Source organism: Cetorhinus maximus, chromosome 5 (assembly GCF_964194155.1).
Source record: "Cetorhinus maximus chromosome 5, sCetMax3.hap1.1, whole genome shotgun sequence".
Classification (NCBI taxonomy): Eukaryota; Metazoa; Chordata; class Chondrichthyes; order Lamniformes; family Cetorhinidae; genus Cetorhinus; species Cetorhinus maximus.
Window position 1 is genome coordinate 21295001 of NC_135883.1, and position 17321 is coordinate 21312321.

At 43.4% G+C, this 17321-nt stretch overlaps 1 protein-coding gene across 7 annotated transcripts in view; it reads left to right on the plus strand.

The window, feature by feature from the left end:
• The first annotated feature begins 16537 nt into the window (after positions 1 to 16537).
• The window catches only part of LOC144680519 (CYFIP-related Rac1 interactor A), a 144037-nt gene continuing 143253 nt past the window's right edge, over positions 16538 to 17321 (plus strand). For all 7 annotated transcript variants that reach the window (XR_013576570.1, XM_078541588.1, XM_078541589.1 and 4 more), the window contains exon 1: positions 16538 to 16628. The gene's annotated coding sequence lies outside the window, so the exon portion shown is untranslated. The remainder of the gene's footprint in view (positions 16629 to 17321) is intronic.

Consider the following 17321-nt stretch of genomic DNA (forward strand, 5'->3'; position numbering starts at 1 on the left):
TTTTATTTCTAAAAGAAAAGTTTGTCCAATTAGGCCACAAATTGTAAGTTGCTGATTCATAGAAAAGTAGAAAAGTAAGTACTTCTACTGTTTACAAAATCCTTATGCTTACTTTCAACACTCAAAATTTAATGACGCTAGAAATGTGCACGTAAAAATGAGCCTATAAACAGATAAGATTTGTTAGTATGTATTTAAAGTTTATTGGAGTTGATGTAAAACAGATATTGTCTGAATTTAGAAATGTATAGCTTTTCTGGTCCTGCTAGATTGATGAGGCTGATTATTGTATATTGATATTTCAATGTGTTTCTGATGTGATGACACTGAGTAACCTTTTGAAAATAAAAGTGTACCGTTTTGCCCCTTATTCTTTAAATCTTGCTTTAATCAGTGAGATGGCTGTTTTTGTTTAACTGGCAGGTTATTGGAAACATTGTTTTGTTATAGATAAGACTAATGTACTTCATATTTATTTTACAACTTTTAAATGCAGTGACAAGGAAATTTTACAAACACTGAAAGCAGACATGAACAATGCAGCAGCAAGAATTTCATTGGCAATAGGAGAATATGCAGAATATTTCTATTTCTGTTGTGCTGAAGGCAAAATCTAAACTGAGCTAGCTTTTGTTTCCATTTCTTGTTCCTCTTTAATTTCAAAGATATGTTCTGGTCAAAAAGGAAACATTTCGATTTGTTTATATAGAAGTGGGGGATAAGAAGAATGAAAAGCCCAGAAGAATAATGAAATAAATAAAAATGGGCAAGTAGGGAGTCTATTCTCAAGACTGGAACCACGTTCCTAGGTCTTTTCTCAGCTTACGATACAATTATGGAAGTGTTGACTGATGTTCAAACTGGTCCTGTTGCTGCCATGTGCCAAACTACTCCAGCTGCTGTGGACTCTTCTCCATAGGAACAGGAGTAGGCCATATGACCCTTCAAGCCTGCTCTGCCATTCAATAAGATCATGGTTGATCTGGCTGCGGTCTCAACTCCACTTTACTGCTTGCCCCCCATAACCCTTGACTCCCTTGTCTGTCAAAAATCTGTTTACTCCTGCCTTGAATAAATTCAATGACCTAGCCTCCACTGTTCTCTGGGGAAGAGAATTCCACACACTAACAATCCCAAGAGATAATTCTCCTCACCTCAGTCTTAAAAGGGAGATCTTTTATTCTTAAACTGTATCCCCTAGTTCTAGTCTTTCCCCATGAGTGGAAATATCCTCCCAGTATTTCCCCTATCAAGTCCCCTCAGGACCTTGTATGTTTCTATAAAATCACTTCTCATTCTTCTAAACTAATGGATATAGGCCCAACCTGTTCAACTTTTCTTCGTAGGATAAGCCCTTCATCCCAGGAATGAGCCGAATGATCCTTCTCTATATTGCTTTTAGCACAATTATACCCTTTTTCAAATAAGGAGACCAAAACTGTACACAGTTCCATATGTAGCCTCACCAATGCCTTGTACAGCTGCAGTAAAACTTCCCTACTTTTATATTCCATTCTCCTTGCAATAAACAGCAACATTCCATTTGCCTTTTGAACTATTTGCTGTACTTGCATACTAACTTTTTGTGATTCATGCCAGGACACCCAGATCCCTCCGAACCACCGAGTTCTGCAATCTCTCTCTATTTAAATAGTATACTGCTTTTCTATTCTTCCTGTCAAAGTGGACAAATTCATATTTTCCCACATTGTACTCCGCCAAAATTTTGCCCGCTCACTTAACCTATCCATATCCCTTTGCAGACTTTCTACCTCTTGACAACTTACCTACCTATCTTGGTGTCATTGGCAAATTTAGCTACCATACATTCGGTCCCTTCATCTAAATATTGATGTAGATTGCAAATATTTGAGGCCCCAGCACTGATCCCTGTGGCATTCCGTTACAGCTTGCCAACCCTAAAAATACCCATTTAGCCCTACTTTCTGCTTCCTGTTAGCTAATCAATCCTTTATCCATGCTAATATGTTACGCCATACACATGTATTGTTATCTTGTGTAGTAAACTTTGATGTGGCACCTTATCAAATGCCTTTTGGAAATCCAACTTTGCCACGTCTACAGGTTCCTCTTTATCCACCTTGTTTGTTACTTCCCAAAAAACTCCAATAAATTAGTTAAACACCATTTCCCTTCCTCAAAGCCATGTTAACACTGCCTGATCACATTATGATTTTCTAAATATCCTGCTGTAACCTCCTTAGTAATGGATTCAAACAATTTCCTTATGATAGATGTTGGGATAACTGGCCTGTAGTTTCATGCTTCCTGTCTCCCTCCTCTCTTGGATAAAGGTGTTACATAGCTATTTTCCAATCCACTGGGAGCCTTCCAGAATTGAAGGAATTTTGAAAGATTATAACCAATGCATCTAATACTTCTGACCAATGGAAGGATGAAGGTCTACCTATGAGACAAGGTCAGCACTCCAGGAACACTCAGCAATGGTCTCCTACAGGGCAGTGTCCTGGCACTGACACTTTTTAACATCTACATAAGCGACATGTCCACCACGTCATCACAAAAAATGATTTATGCTGATGACATTGCTTTGACAACTCAGGAAAAATCTTTCCAGGATATGGAAGCTAAATCCTGACCTGTCAAAAATGGCTGAATATTTCTACAAGTGGAGATTGCAGCCAAGCCCATTGTCTCTGCATTCCACTTGAAAATCGCAAGGCACATAATACCCTAAATGTCACCTTTTGTGGAGAAAAAGTGCGGCATGACTCGTCCCACCTACCTTGGACTGACCCTTGCTCAGTCTCTAACCTTGCATCACCATCTCCAAAAGACTGCCGAGAAGACCAAGACATGAATGAATAGCATCTGCAAGCTCGCTGGCACAAGCTGGGGTGCAAAAACCACAGTCCTTCGTACTTTTAGCATAGCTCTCGTCATTTTGATAGCTGAGCACTGTGGATTCGTATGGGCCTCAAGTCATGCCAAACTTATTGACACACACAAGTTCACTCAGTTATGAGGATGATTTCTGGAACTCTTCAGAAATGGTTACCAGTTCTCTCAAATATCGCCCTCACTCCATTTGGCGGGATGCAGAAACATGCAGAGAAATAACTCCGATCAGCAGCAACTTGGACCTCCCTATCTTTAGAGATATTCAAAATCTCTCAGCTAGCCACATGGCTCTACAAAATCCCCTCTGCACATGAATCAAACATTTCCAACTCCATAACACTGAAACCTAGAAGAAAATTTGGGCAGAAAGCAACCTTCCAAATAAACACATTGGCCAGGACTTTCCCCTCATTGCACCAAGTGCAGCAGCGGGCATAGAAAAACAGCATTCTACCCGCTGGACGCAATGGTGGATTTTCACGCCGTATCGTCTGTTTCCCACTGCATTAATTATGCAAGGATAGGAAACGCACTGGATCGCGGGCGGGCAGCCTCTGATTCACCCGCCCTGCCGTGAGCTCATTGCTTCCTCATTCCCGGCGCCATATTTAAACGGCATCCGTGTACAGTTTTGTCAATATCTGTAGCCCAGAGATGAGAGAGATGGCCTCAAAAGAGGAGAAGACAGCAGCCCCCAAGTTTAGTGATGCCTCACTGGAACACCTGGCGGACACAGTGGAGTCCCGCTGCGATGTCCTCTACCTCGTGATAACTGGAGGAGGTCCACCAACCTCTCCACTCTCTCTTGGGAGGCAGTGGCAGTGGTGGTCAGTGCCAACGCTGCACCGAAGAGGTCAGCCACCCAGAGGATGAATGACCTCATCTGTGTCGGTAGGGCAATTCGACTATCTCAACTCTCAAGTTCATCACACATTCACTGACATCTTGCACACTGCCAGCTCAAGGGACATCACCACTTGTTCTCTTACACACCTTCACTTCTCCATCTGGTCTATATCCTCTGCAGTTTGTGCCCTGATCCCACCCATGGCTGCATTCCCCACCAACACATGGCAGGCATCCTTATCATCGACACTGGCATGCGTCCTGCTCAAACACACCATCTGTCTTTATGAAGGACAAGCTCTCACACCAATCGAAGGGAGAGGCCTCAGACTGATGGTGGAATGCCAGAAATCAAGGTCCTCTCTCCCTATGAGAATCGAGCCGTCAAGCTGGCTGGAGAAAATGTGGACTGTCCCTGCTCTGACGGTGAGGTGGGAAGTGCACATCCAAGTGACAATCCTGTACCCATTCATCCCTCTGACAACCATACTGTGAGAGCATTGTCCTGTTTTAGAGTCACTTACCATGCACTAATTATCTCTCCTTTTAATCACAGGCACCTCTGGAAAGTGCCCAAGGGCATCCCTAAGCTCCAGTCTTGACAACACCTGGATGGGGAACCAGGGAGAGCACCATAGAAGACCTGTCACAGCGCTCACCCAGCACAGAGATACACACCTCGGTGAGGCCCAGTTCTAGAGCAGCCTCGGTCTGGTCCACAGCAGGTGGAGGCAGGGATATCTGAGGCCGCTGGCACTTGGAGGATTGTTGGAGGCCAGGATTCTGAGGAGTCTGAGTCAGCTGTTGAGCCTCTGGAATCGGTCCTAAATCAGTTGGTGGAGCTGTAGAGACAATACAAGAACATCAGGAAGGGGATGTCAACTGCATTCCTCAGATTGCAACGGACGATGGAGGAGCCTGTCTGTGTTCAGACTGTGGTGATAGTGCTGGCATGGCAGCGCACAGAGGCCAACAGTGGTAAGATGTTGGCTGCCATGGAGCGCTTGGCCCAGGACATCGGTCGTGCACTGTTGCAGGAGCAGCACTGCATCGCTGTAGCAATTGGTGGCATCCATCAGTGGCTACGTGAGCGGGGAGGCTGGGGCACCTAGATCTCACTCCAGCTGCCCCGTCTCGAGGAGTCAGCCATGGGCTCTCGGGCGTCCATAGGGAGCAGGACCAGCAGCTGATCGCCCTGGGACCATACACCCAAGTGACTCCAGGACTGTCCTGCCAATCCCTTCTTCCTGTGACCCCATTGCCTCCAACTCCACAGGCCAAGGTGGGTGCACCTGCCCCACAGCATGACACTCAAAGCAGGCCAGGGTCCTCCAGATCCCGGCCCTTCAGAGGACGCCCGCCAAAGTCATCACAGACAACAGTGCGTAGCAGTCAGCAGGCTGACTCCACCTCCACTGTGGATGTCGGGGAAGCACCAAGACGTAGCGATAGGATTAGGAAAGTTAAAAACAGCACAATGGTGGCACAGTTGTTCACAGCATGTATATACGTTCACAGATGTAAATAGAATCATACCCATTTCACATCTCCTCTTGTGTATGCCTCCTTTTTTATGATGAGCAGTGTTGCTGTCGTCAGGTGTGATACCATGGTCCTTCCACCCCCCTACTTTTCACAGATGTCTGCTATCAATGCCTCTCATCCATATCACCACTGTGTGTGGCATTTTTCTAGATCATTCTCGACATCAGTGATGCTTCGACCTTAATGTTAAATGTGCTTGTGGAATGAACCTCGTTCACATGCTTTGCAGGGTCATGCCATGTTTATTCTTGGCTGTGCAAGACTGAGGCAGAGGTGTTCCCCTATCTTGTCTGCATTCTTAAAAGGTGAAGGTGTAGTGTACAAGGAGATATGTGTTAACACACAGGGAAGGGTCATATATCGTGCAGCTCCGTGTGCTCTGTGTCTTCTGGTGGGTTTTCATGCAATGAGGCCATACTCAGAGCTCATGTGCGCTCCTGTCTGCCAACCGTGTTTCCAACTTTGAGTGTACATCTGCTAAGCTGAACAATAAGTGGGAGGACCTTACCACCTCAAGGTGCCGAAGCTCTGCCCCTCTCAGCCACATCGTTGCCCTGGCGCTCGAACCTACAACATTGAGCGTTTCTCAACCAGTAATTGTCAGTATTGCAGCCAAAGGCTCTTGTCACAATGTTGGGATGCAGCGCTCTGCATCCCATCACCTAAACACTTGCCAAGACGAGAGATGCAAATTGCAAATGGTGATATTTGATCAATAGAGCCTTTGAGCATGCTCTGGAAGTGTACACCGTAGCTTTAGACTATGTAGAGGGGAGCAATGGGATAGGAGTGAGGATGTATTGAAGCTGAAGTTTGCTCTTTATTCGCAATAACTTGTCACCTTGAGGGCTTCATGGTGTCTGAGAATTTTGGAGTTTACGTGGGCCAGGGCTAGCCATGAGGGTATCATGTGTGTCTTAAAGAGGAGGCGTTTTAATGTCTGGCATGCAAGTGATTGAACATTGTCATCCTCAGGTGGTCCATAAGCATAGTAAAGTGAGGATGAAAGCAGACCAGCATCTCTAACTGAGAGTGACGGATGTTAATGTGATAGAGAAGGAGGTGACATGGAGGATTGAGTCATCTCAGAATAGATACACACCTACGGAATGCCCTCGGCTGCCTTGGCCCAAATGTCACCTATCAGTTTCACCATCCAGGTTACACAGAATGTGTTGTCCAGTTGCTGGAGATGGATCTCCTTAAGCAGCTTTGTCAGACTGAAGGCATACATCTACAAGCTCACTGAGGACAGTGGAACAGCTCCTGGCTCCTGTAGTCTGCCGCTGTGACTGGGATGCTGGAGATACGCTTGAAGAGGCAATACCCTCTGACTTCTGATGATGGGACTCCCTCTTCCAGTTACCACCTCACCTCAGCAAGGACACATGCTCCCACGGGTTCATCCTCCTTCCAAGGATCAGGACCATGTGAGCCTGATGTGTAACTATTCACTCTCCTTGTGAAGTTGAAATGAGAAGAATAGCAATGCTGGTGTTCATGTTGGCCCATGATGGAGGACACTTGTCCAAGAGGGTATTCACTGCAACTCCTTGTGGAATCTGGTGGCAATGAGGGCCTCATGCGTGCCTGCCTTGTGCTATGGCCTCTTCCCCTGCAGCCTTGGCTTCCTCCAACTCAACACCCTCATGCCCTTCATGTCCTCCTCATTGGAGATGTGCAGCTCCTCCATGTCGGCATCTGGCAAGTACTCCCCCCTTTGCAGCGCCAGGTTATGCAGCACGCAGCAAGCCACAATGATCCGTGAGACCCTCTGGGGAGTGTATTGGAGTGCTCTGCCAGATCTGTCCAGGCATTGTAATCACATCTCTGATTCCTATGGTGTGCTCCATCAATGTTTGATGTTGAGCATCATTGTACCTTCTCTCAGCCAAGTCATTTATGGATAGCCTTTGTCACTGATGAGACTTGGATCCTGTGTGGTCCCTCAAAGATGCACCACATCTGCAATCTACTCAAGATCTAAAAGTCATGGACGCCTCCTGGGTTTCTGGTGCAGATCTGCAGGATAAGTTGCTTACATTTGCAGACCGGTTGTACATTGAGCGAGAGGTTGCCTTTCCTGTTTATGTATCGGAGTGCCTGTTGCTGGGGAGCTTTTGTAGTCACATGAGTGTAGACGATTGCACCCTGCACCTGTGGGAATCTGGAAACCTTGCAAAGACCAGTTTCCTGATGTCCTGGCTTGCTTGACCTCTGTTGAAGTTGACATAATTGTGGGCCTTGGCAGAATGGTCCCTCGTGGAGCCCTGGAAGGAATCACTGGTGTAGAAGCTGAGTGTGGCCATTACTTTCAGAGTCATTGACAATAGATGTCCTCCTAGCCCCCACGGCGCCAATTCCTGGAGAATGTGGCAGATGTGAGCCACTAAATCCCTGGATATGCAGGGGCATCGGCGACATTGCTTCGCACTCACCTGCAGGTAAGACATGTGAGGTCTGTACACCCTCGGTCTTGCGAGCTGCCTCCTTTGTATCTAGAGCTGGCCCTTGGTCTTGAGTATTTTGCTCCTCCCTTTGGCGAGCCAGGCGCCTCCGTTGCAATCTTCTTCTTCTGATTTTCTGCCTGTATGCATTTATGCAGGCAGCAATAAATTGAGGCTTCATTTTCCTGATGGTGTCTCTACAGTATGTGAGAAACAGACAAGAGTCAGCATTAGTCTCCAAAGGTCCTCTTTCTGTCAGTGACTCATCAGTGAATGTGTGTTCCAGGGCTTCGTTCCCATGTCGGCAGCTGCTCGATCCTGAAATTATAGCCAGTACGGGCTGCTTTTCAAGTGTCACCCCCCTACACTTTACTAGGGGGACTGCTATGACATTGCTTTGGCCAGGCGCTTGGCTGTGCTGCTTTCAGCCCAGGTGCTGGGATCCTCATTCACTGAACATTTTGAGTTGGATGTGCCTATGTCCTGTGTGGATCTTAGCCTTCCCCATCTTGAGGCCACTTGCATAGTTAAACACACAGACTCAGATACCCCACAGTGCCTTTTCCCTATCTGTAGGCTGCAGGTGTCTCCCTTGACTGATGTGCCATCTGTCGCCCAGTATGATGCCAGAAACCCCACAGACTGAGGTGCGTGATGTTATGACAGCTCCCTGTGCACAACATGCTGTGCACAACTGAGACTGGGCTGACATGCCCTCCCCCTCCCTGGACTGGAACAAGGACAGCCTTTGCAAGCTCAACAATGTAACCTGAAGTGCTTCTTCACTCAGTGCTGCACTTGTGGCTTATGTCACTCTGTAACATACTCTCTACCCATCCTTGCACTGAGGGCGCTAACACCCTCTGCACCCACCTCCCAGTCATGTGTCTGAGTAGAGTCTTCCCAACTCGTACCCCCCACCCCCATCGAGTACAGCCCAGCCCCTTCCAGTGCCTGAGGCCAGATTTCTCCCCTTCCCCAGTACAGCCCTAGCTCTGCAGCCCACTAAAAGCCACCCCCGCATTACCGCTCTGGTAGGAAGAGTCTTACCTGTGACACCCCAAAAACAATGTGGCACTTCTTGTGAAACCTGGCGCTGATTATTGCGAGCACTGCATGATGCAAGGTAGGTGAATGAACCTTGAAGTCACAAGTGATGTGCAGGTCACCAGGTGCAAGATGCTTATGTACTATTGTGAAACACGTTGTTCTAATTGCACGCCGATGTGCCCTGATGATCCAGCATGGGGAGATGATTCCAGCGAGGAGTCCTTATAATGAGATGCAGATATATTATAATGGTGTTTCTGATGTGCCACAATCACAAACTGGTTTTACGACGCTGTAAAACTGATTTTAAGCCTTTTCGTGTTGGCTTGATTTAAAACTGTGGTGGGAACATACTTGCATATGATATTTTGTTCAAACTATCAGGTAGGAGCAAAAATAACCCAACTATAGATCTATTTTATAGTACTTTTACATGCTGAATGTTGTCTCCAAGCAGCACACACCCTTACTGCCATTGCTGTAGTTTCAGGCCAAGTACCAACATTTCCCAGAGCTAAAAGGAAGGGACTCTGTTCTGTACTTCTATACTTCTGCATTCAATTGAAAACCCAAATGACAGCTTTCAAGACACGCAGAAATGTCTCTTGCAAAGATCAATCATTTATAGGAGAACATCAACAGTGGTAGTGATGATGTGGTCTGCACTCCATCAGCAAGAAAAATGTGGTAGGGCAAGTTCTTGTATAACTTATGATGCCTGCTCCTCCATTTCCTGCTGACAGTTGAGAACCAAAAGCTTGCCCTGAAGGTTGGAAGTCAGCAAAGCAACTCCATTTGATCTGGCCTATGTGAACTAAACATCTCCATTTTTGAAGATGGAGCTAATAATTTTTCTGCTAATAAAAATGTACCAACAGGGCGCTTCCACCTGGTTGATTTTGATCAGGTGGTAATCACTGAGCATCATGCCTCTGACTTGTGGATGAGGTGGGTTTGAAATGGCCAAAGTAACAGATGACAGAACTACATATGAATTAGAGTAGGAGACAATGTTTTACAAGAAGAATACTCCTTTTATAGAAATGGCTAAATGTTTTGTCCAAAATGATGCCATTGAGACAAAAAAGTGTTCTTATTGAGCAGTCAATACACTCTTTCTGAATCAGGAAATTCAGGATGATGTATTGCTTAGTTTTGTTTTCTGTATTGAAAATCCTACTCTCCCACGTGCTGATATATTTTAAACATAAAATACTTGCATTTTATTACTGCTAAATAGCGGAACTGTTGACTACTTTTTCTCCATTACTATAATGCTGATAACTGTAACACTAAAGTTGGTAATTTTTCAGGATTTTTGATTGACATCAGTGTATCACAGCCCACTATTGCTATATTTTGAAGATGAATGTAGCAGTGCAAGGGAAATATGGAGCTGGACCTGAATTGTGTAGCTGAAGTCAAACAAAACTCTCATTTACATGGTTGATATGTGGGAGGCATATTGAAATGCCGAATTATATGCGAATACGATACAAACAATGAATGGCTGAGTATGCAAGCAAGTGGTGGTATGCATGTTTCACATCTATAAGTTGCTGTGTGTAGAGTGTCCTCAATAGACCAATTGATAAGGAAATCTGTAATATTAAATATTGGCTAAGAAGGCCTTCAGCATACAAATAGACTATTTCTCTTCATTTCACCCACACATACGCAAGTACAGTGTATTTTCCTCTAGCATGTTGTCATGGAAACTCACATTTCAGCAGGCAATTGAATGTGGATTTTTAAAAAAATATTCATTTAGCTATTTCTGTACTTAGGAGCTATACTGTGGGTGGGTTGGGGGTGAACTGGGGGATGGGAAATGAGAGCACAAGCACACACATCTTAATTCAGCTTTCTGAAAAGGAAATGGATAACCATTGTGGTCCTCAGCAACTTCCTCATGTCTGTGACCATGTATGGTAAAGACAAAAGTTGCTTGAATTTTCTCCAGAATTAAGCTGCAGATCACATTATCTGTGAACAGTAAGCTACAGTTTTGTTAGTCTTGTTTGTGTTTCTTTTAAAGATCTTGTTGAAAACAGAATATACTTGATTTTTAAATATCAAGATGAATAGTGAAGTGTTTGTAAATCAGAATGTGCGCTGCCATTGCACTTTGGCACTGCAAACTCGAGAAGAGCGAAAATGTGAGGGGGATGTTATGTGTTACTTTTATGTATTGCATTTCAAAGGCATATAGTAGGAGGACTTTTGAATTCTCCCCTCTCTTTCCCAACCCAACCTTCCATGCCCAGCGTCGGAAATCCAATGATCTGTAAAGTGTATTTGAATGTTCTAATAGCATACTTATGAACTGAAACTAAATCAAAGGATTCCCGAATATTTTTAAGTCTGGTTTGAAATTGCATTGAAGTTAGCCTCCTTGCCAATTCTAAGATTGTGTGAGCCTGCCTTCTCCAGGAATGTGTCACTGCCCCTCTCTAGTGTTTGGACCTGACACTGGGATTATTCTTACATTGTGGCAATGAGATTGCCTAAATTGGTAGGTGTGGAGAAGTTAACAAAACTGGGCTTGTTCTCATTTGAAAAGTGGAAACTTTGCTGTGATCAATAGAAGTTTTTGTGAAGGGATTGATGAAATTGATCTGGAACGTTGTTTACCGAATGATAAACCCCAGAAGGAAGTAATTTGACCCATTGTTCTTGCACCGGCTGTTTATAAAGACTATCTAATTAATCTCGCTTCCCTGCTTTTTCCATGCAGCCTGACAAATTTGTCCCCTTGAAATATTTATCCAGTTCCCTTTTGACAGTTATTATTAAATCTGCTTCCACTGTCCTCAGGCAGTGCACTCTAGATCATCATAACTCCCTGAATATTTTTCCTTATATTGTCTTCAGCTCTTTTGCCAATTACCTTAAATCTCTGATTACCAACTCTCATACCACTGGAAACAATTTCTTCTTATTTAGCCTTTCAAAGCCCATAATGATGTTGATTACCTTTATCAAATCCCCCCTTAACCTTCTCTGCTCTGGGGAGAACAATCAGTTTCTCTTATCTCTCTGTGCAAGTGAAGTCTTTCATCCCTGGTACAATCTAGTAGTGGCTTTCTTCTGCACCCTCTCTTGCATTCTTAACATCTTTCTTAAAGTGAGGTGCCCAGAGCTGAACACATCACCCCAGCTGGTGCTTAGCCAGTATTTTACAAAGATTTAGCATAACTTCTTTGCTTTTGTATTCTTTGTCTCTAATTATAAAGCCAAGGATCCCATATGTTTTTTCAACAGCCTTCTCAACTTGACCTGCTACCTTAAGAGACGAGTGTTCCTCCAACCCCTTTAAAATTGTACCATTTAGAATATATTGCCTCCTCTTAGTTTTCCTACCAAAATGTACCATTTCACACTTGTGTTAAATTTCATTTGCCACATCTCTGCCCATTTCACCAATCCGCCTATGTCCTCTTGATGCCTGTTACTATCCTCCTTGCAGTTTGCTATAGTTCTGAGTTTAGTGTCATCTGAAAACTTTGAAATTATGCCATGTGCACCCAAGTCCAGGTCCTGATATATATCAAAAAGGGCAGTGACCCCTGGGGGGCATCACTGTACACTTCCCTGCAGCCTGAAAAACAACACATCATGGCTGCTCTCTGGTTTCAACAACAACAACTTATATTTATATAGCACTTTTAAATTAATAAACATTCCAAGGTACTTCACAGAGCATTATGAAACAAAGTATGTTGCTCAGTGTCATAAGGAGGTATTAGGTCAGATGAACAACAGCTTGGTCATAGGGGTAGCTCTTAAGGAGTGTCATACTAATGATCTTGAGGGAAGGAAATCTGTGATCCTTACCTGGTCTGAGTTACGTGTGACTCCAGATCCACAACAATGTGGTTGGCTCTTAAATGCCCCCTGAAATGGCCTAGCAAGTAGTTCAGTTGTATCAAACCACTACAAAGTCAAAAAAGGGAATTAAATCAGATGGACCACCTGGCATCGAACAAGGCACGGGAAACAACAGCAAACTCAGCCCTGTCGACCCTGCAGAGTCCTTCCTAATAACATCTAGGGGTTAGTGCCAAAATTGGGAGAGCAGACTAGTCATGCCTGACATAGTCCTACTCGTGGAATTGTACGTTACAGATAATATCCCAGACACCACCATCACCGTACCCGGGTATACCCTGTCCCACCGCCAGGACAGACCCAGCAGAGGCTGCGCCACAGTGGTATACAGTCAGAAAGGAGTTGCCCTGGGACTCCTGAACATCATCTCCGGACCTCATGAGGTCTGATGGCATCAGGTCAAACAGGCAAGGAACCCTCCTGCTGATTACCATGTACTGCGCCTCTCTCAGTTGAACACCACTTGGAGGGAGCACCAAAGGTGCAAAGAGCACAGAACGTACTCTGGGTGGGGGAGTCCAATGTCCATCACCAAGATTAGCTCATAGCACCACGTCTGACCAAGCTGGCTCCCTTCCCCCTCCCTCTCCTTCCCCCCCTTCCTCAGCAGACTCGCTGCTTGTGTTCAGGCCTTGGGCTGAAGGAAGCTGCTCCACCAATCAGAGATGGTCTCCTACATTTCCTTCTGTAACAGCAAATGTGGGAGAGAAATGGCCTGTGATTGGAGGATCTGCTCCTTGCAGAATCTTCCACTTCACTTATCGACATTTTGAACACCAGGTTCATGGGCCAGATGGAGAGACATGGCTGGGCACATCTGGCTTGCATGCTGGGAGTTGGACAAGCCTGATTTTGTAGAAAATGCAATGGACATGCAGAATAAGCTATCAGTGGCCTTCTGGGCAGACGGTGCTGTTGACCATGTGATCGAATCTGGCTACTGATACGGAGATCCTTTATTATCCCAAGACCCAGAAGAGGTCTGGGCTGGCTGCAGAAGAACACTGACAAGACAATAGCTGCAGTGAAAGGCTGTGCCATCATTGTCTTTTAAGAACCATCAGTCTGGGAACCAGACTCTGAAACTTGCTACAGGTCGTTAAGCCACCCAAGTACTTAATCTGTTCCAGTTTCAAAGTTCTCCTGAGAACCAACGTCGTAGATATTCGACTACAGGAAACCTTATAACCTATTTTGAACCCTTCACTCTACAAGATCCTCATTTCAACTTTAAATCATCGGATCCATTCAAGAAATCCCAAGCCTGACACGTGGGAGATCATAAATCAGAGACTGAATTAATTGTAATCTGTAGAAGTGCACTGTCTTTATCTGTATCCAATCTTTGTTCTGTGTGCGTAAGACTGAGTGTGATGTTGCATTAATTTGGGGTAAGTGTGTGAGAATAAATAACCTTTATTTTAAATTCACAAAAGCTTCCATACAAAACATATGGATTGCAGGTAGTAAGAGACCACATTCATTTTGCCCATGACAGAATGATCTTGAGGGCAGTAGTATCAGGAATACCAAAAGGTGTGATGAGCTGCAGTGAAATGAAAAATAATCTCTATAAAATATGCCTACATTAGCAAGCCAATTATAAATCAGTAAATTAGCACTTTTTTTTAAATAGTGAAAATATTTCACTGAAAATCTATGGATCAAACTATAGTAGAATCATGTAATGTTTAGCTAAAACATTTTTAAAAAAGATGCGCTGGTGATATCCTATCTTTTTAATTACATTGGACATATAATAACACATCTGGAGTGGTTGGTCATTGCAAACAATTGCCACCATCTTGAGGGCAATTGTTTCACAAAGCACTGCACCTTAATTTTTTTTCCCTGCAACATCACAGCTCTACATAAATGACAGGAGTCAAGGAGTGGTTCTTGAAGGTTTTGACAAAACATACACGCAAGTGTACCTTTTATAAATAGTGTTTATGCTGCATATGTAATGTAATACCGGCTGTGATGTTCTAACCTTGGCTTGGACTGCTGATGGATCATTTTGAATAATGGGAGTGCTCATAAAAATCCAGGCATTTCTGCGGTCTAAAGCAGACAGTAAACATGACTGTATATCTAGTATTTTGTCCACAGCTGGACACTGTTAGCATAAAATTTAACATTTAAATGCTGCTCCCAGTACATGAGACATCCATAGAGCAGAAATGTGTATGCCTCTCTTATGATACTAGCACTCACTTGGAAATGATGTGATTATATTAATTATGGACTGGGCACTGTAATCCCGATACAACCAATTGAATAAAAGTTCAGTGTTTAAATAAAAATTTATATTGTTGGTTTTTAATGTAACAGACCCTTGGATAGTTCAAGATCATTCTGTCATGGGCAAAATGAATGTGGTCTCTTACTACCTGTAATCCATATGTTTTGTTTAGAAAGAGGTATGCCTTTTTGGAGTGGGTATTCCAATTAAATAATTCAGCAGGAAGCTTTTGTGAATTTAAAATAAAGGTTATTTATTCTCTCACACTTACCCCAAATTAATGCAACATCACACTCAGTCTTACGCACACAGAACAAAGATTGGATACAGATAAAGACAGTTCTCACCTTTATGTACTACAACAAATGTAGACAATGATTACTAATTGGAGTGCAGTGTAGGGGTTCTACAATAAAGCAGACCAAAGGTGAAGATGCGGTGGTCGGAGTGAGAGTGTGACTCTTTGTATTGATTTGCCTCTGAGTTAGTCCCTCCACCATTGCAATTCAGAAACAACTTCACGTATAAAATACTTCTTTCAATTTTGTGTCCAAGAACAATTTAGATGTCTGGAAAATGTCTGCACAAATCACTAATGCACAAATGCTATACTGATCTGTACAGGATAGTTGTAAAAATGCTAATATGTGGCAGCCAGTGCAATCTTCAGCTATTCATAATCACCATTGCCTTTACTGTGTCCCAAGTAATGGGGGGCAAGGGCGAAGGAGGAATTTTTTTTCCCAAGGTATGTTTTGCTCTGAATTAACCATCGGTTGCCTGTATGAACAAGGAATTGATAATCGTCTGCTTAAACGTGAATTACACGTAGTGTGCAGAATGTGGAATGAATGTACTTTTAAAAGGACTGATGTGTCAGTGAGTAGGTACATCGTTTAGTGTGGTGCTGAACCTGAGGGATCCGGCCCTTTGGAATGAGCTGAATTAACTAATTGGGACAGTTTAGTTAATTTATGTTCCTCTAATTCTGGCCTCTGAAACCCACAAAGTCATGAAAGAAGGAACTAATTCTGGCCTCTTGTGCATCCCCAATTTTAATTGCTCCATCATTGACGGCTGTGCCTTCAGTTGTCTAGGCCCCAAGCTCTGGAATTCCTCCCCCCTCCGCCTTGTTTTCTTCCTTTCACTCCTTAAAAAAACTCTCTTTGACCAGCCTTTTGGTCATCTGATATAATATCTCCTTTTGTGGCTTGCTGTCATACTTTGATTTACAATGTGAAGTGCCTTGGTGTGTTTCATTACATTAAAAGTGCTATATAAATATAAGTTGATGTTGTATCAGTAATCCTGAGCTACGATTGGAGTTACCTGTGATACTATTCATGGTGAAAATGCCTCCTTGTGGTCCCTCCTGAGACTCTCGCATCACAAATAAATAGCCACTGGGGCTAGCTCTGAATACTGTTGATGCCAATATTCCAGTTTAGGTGATGCCTTCAGGAGAAAATATATAAATAAGTAAGCCTAGAAAAATTATTATTAATCTAAAGTGATTTGAAAAAACGCAAAACTTTCTAAAGTTTGAAGCATTTTTATTTCAGATTTTTTTTAAAAAACCTTTTGCGAAGCTGAACAGTAAGACTTTGTTTTTTCATGTGTCTTATGCAACAGGTGTGAAACTGTTTCTTTTGAGAGTGATACTAAAAGTACAGCGAGCCAGGAAGCAGTGCAACCAAGATCCATTCATGTTTTGAGTTAAGGTATGCTGCATTCTAAATTACTAAGCTCTGTCTAAAAGTTTTGCATTACTTGAATTATATCACGGCGTTGTTGTGGTCTCATGAAATGCAGTATGTTTACTGTAACGTGCAATGCCTATCCACTGGCTCAATTCATTGCTTAAATTTTGTCGATTTTATTGTATTGCATGAAAGTTGTTTCATCTTTGACCTGGGGCCAAAATCTAGTTTATTTGCAGCGTGTTAAAATCACTAGCAGCATTCTGTTTTTATTCATTTGACATCAAATGGAGCTCTGCCATTTCTGCTCTGCTAAAATCACCTTAGTAATAATGAATGCCCCATTACATGTAATGTGGTTTATTATGTTTATATATTGCTGCTGTCCATGTGAGACAAACTGTTCCTGTTTTAAATTGAAAACTGTTCCATGTTAACAAGATGGTTTCCAGGCCAACAGGTCCCTGCTGAATTCCTCTTCTTCGTAACTCAATATATTGCCATCCTTCTTACTCCTATTGTTTTCTACCTTCTACCCTGCATAACAGAGTTTGTGGCTCAATCGACATGTTCAATCTATCTGGATACAACATGTTGCCAAATCCCACACTCCACCCCCATGTTTTTTTAATTTTGTACTGTTTGTGACATCTAGAAATCTGTTCATATTTGATTTCCTTGATTCACCTTCAATTAGGACTGCATTATTGTTAG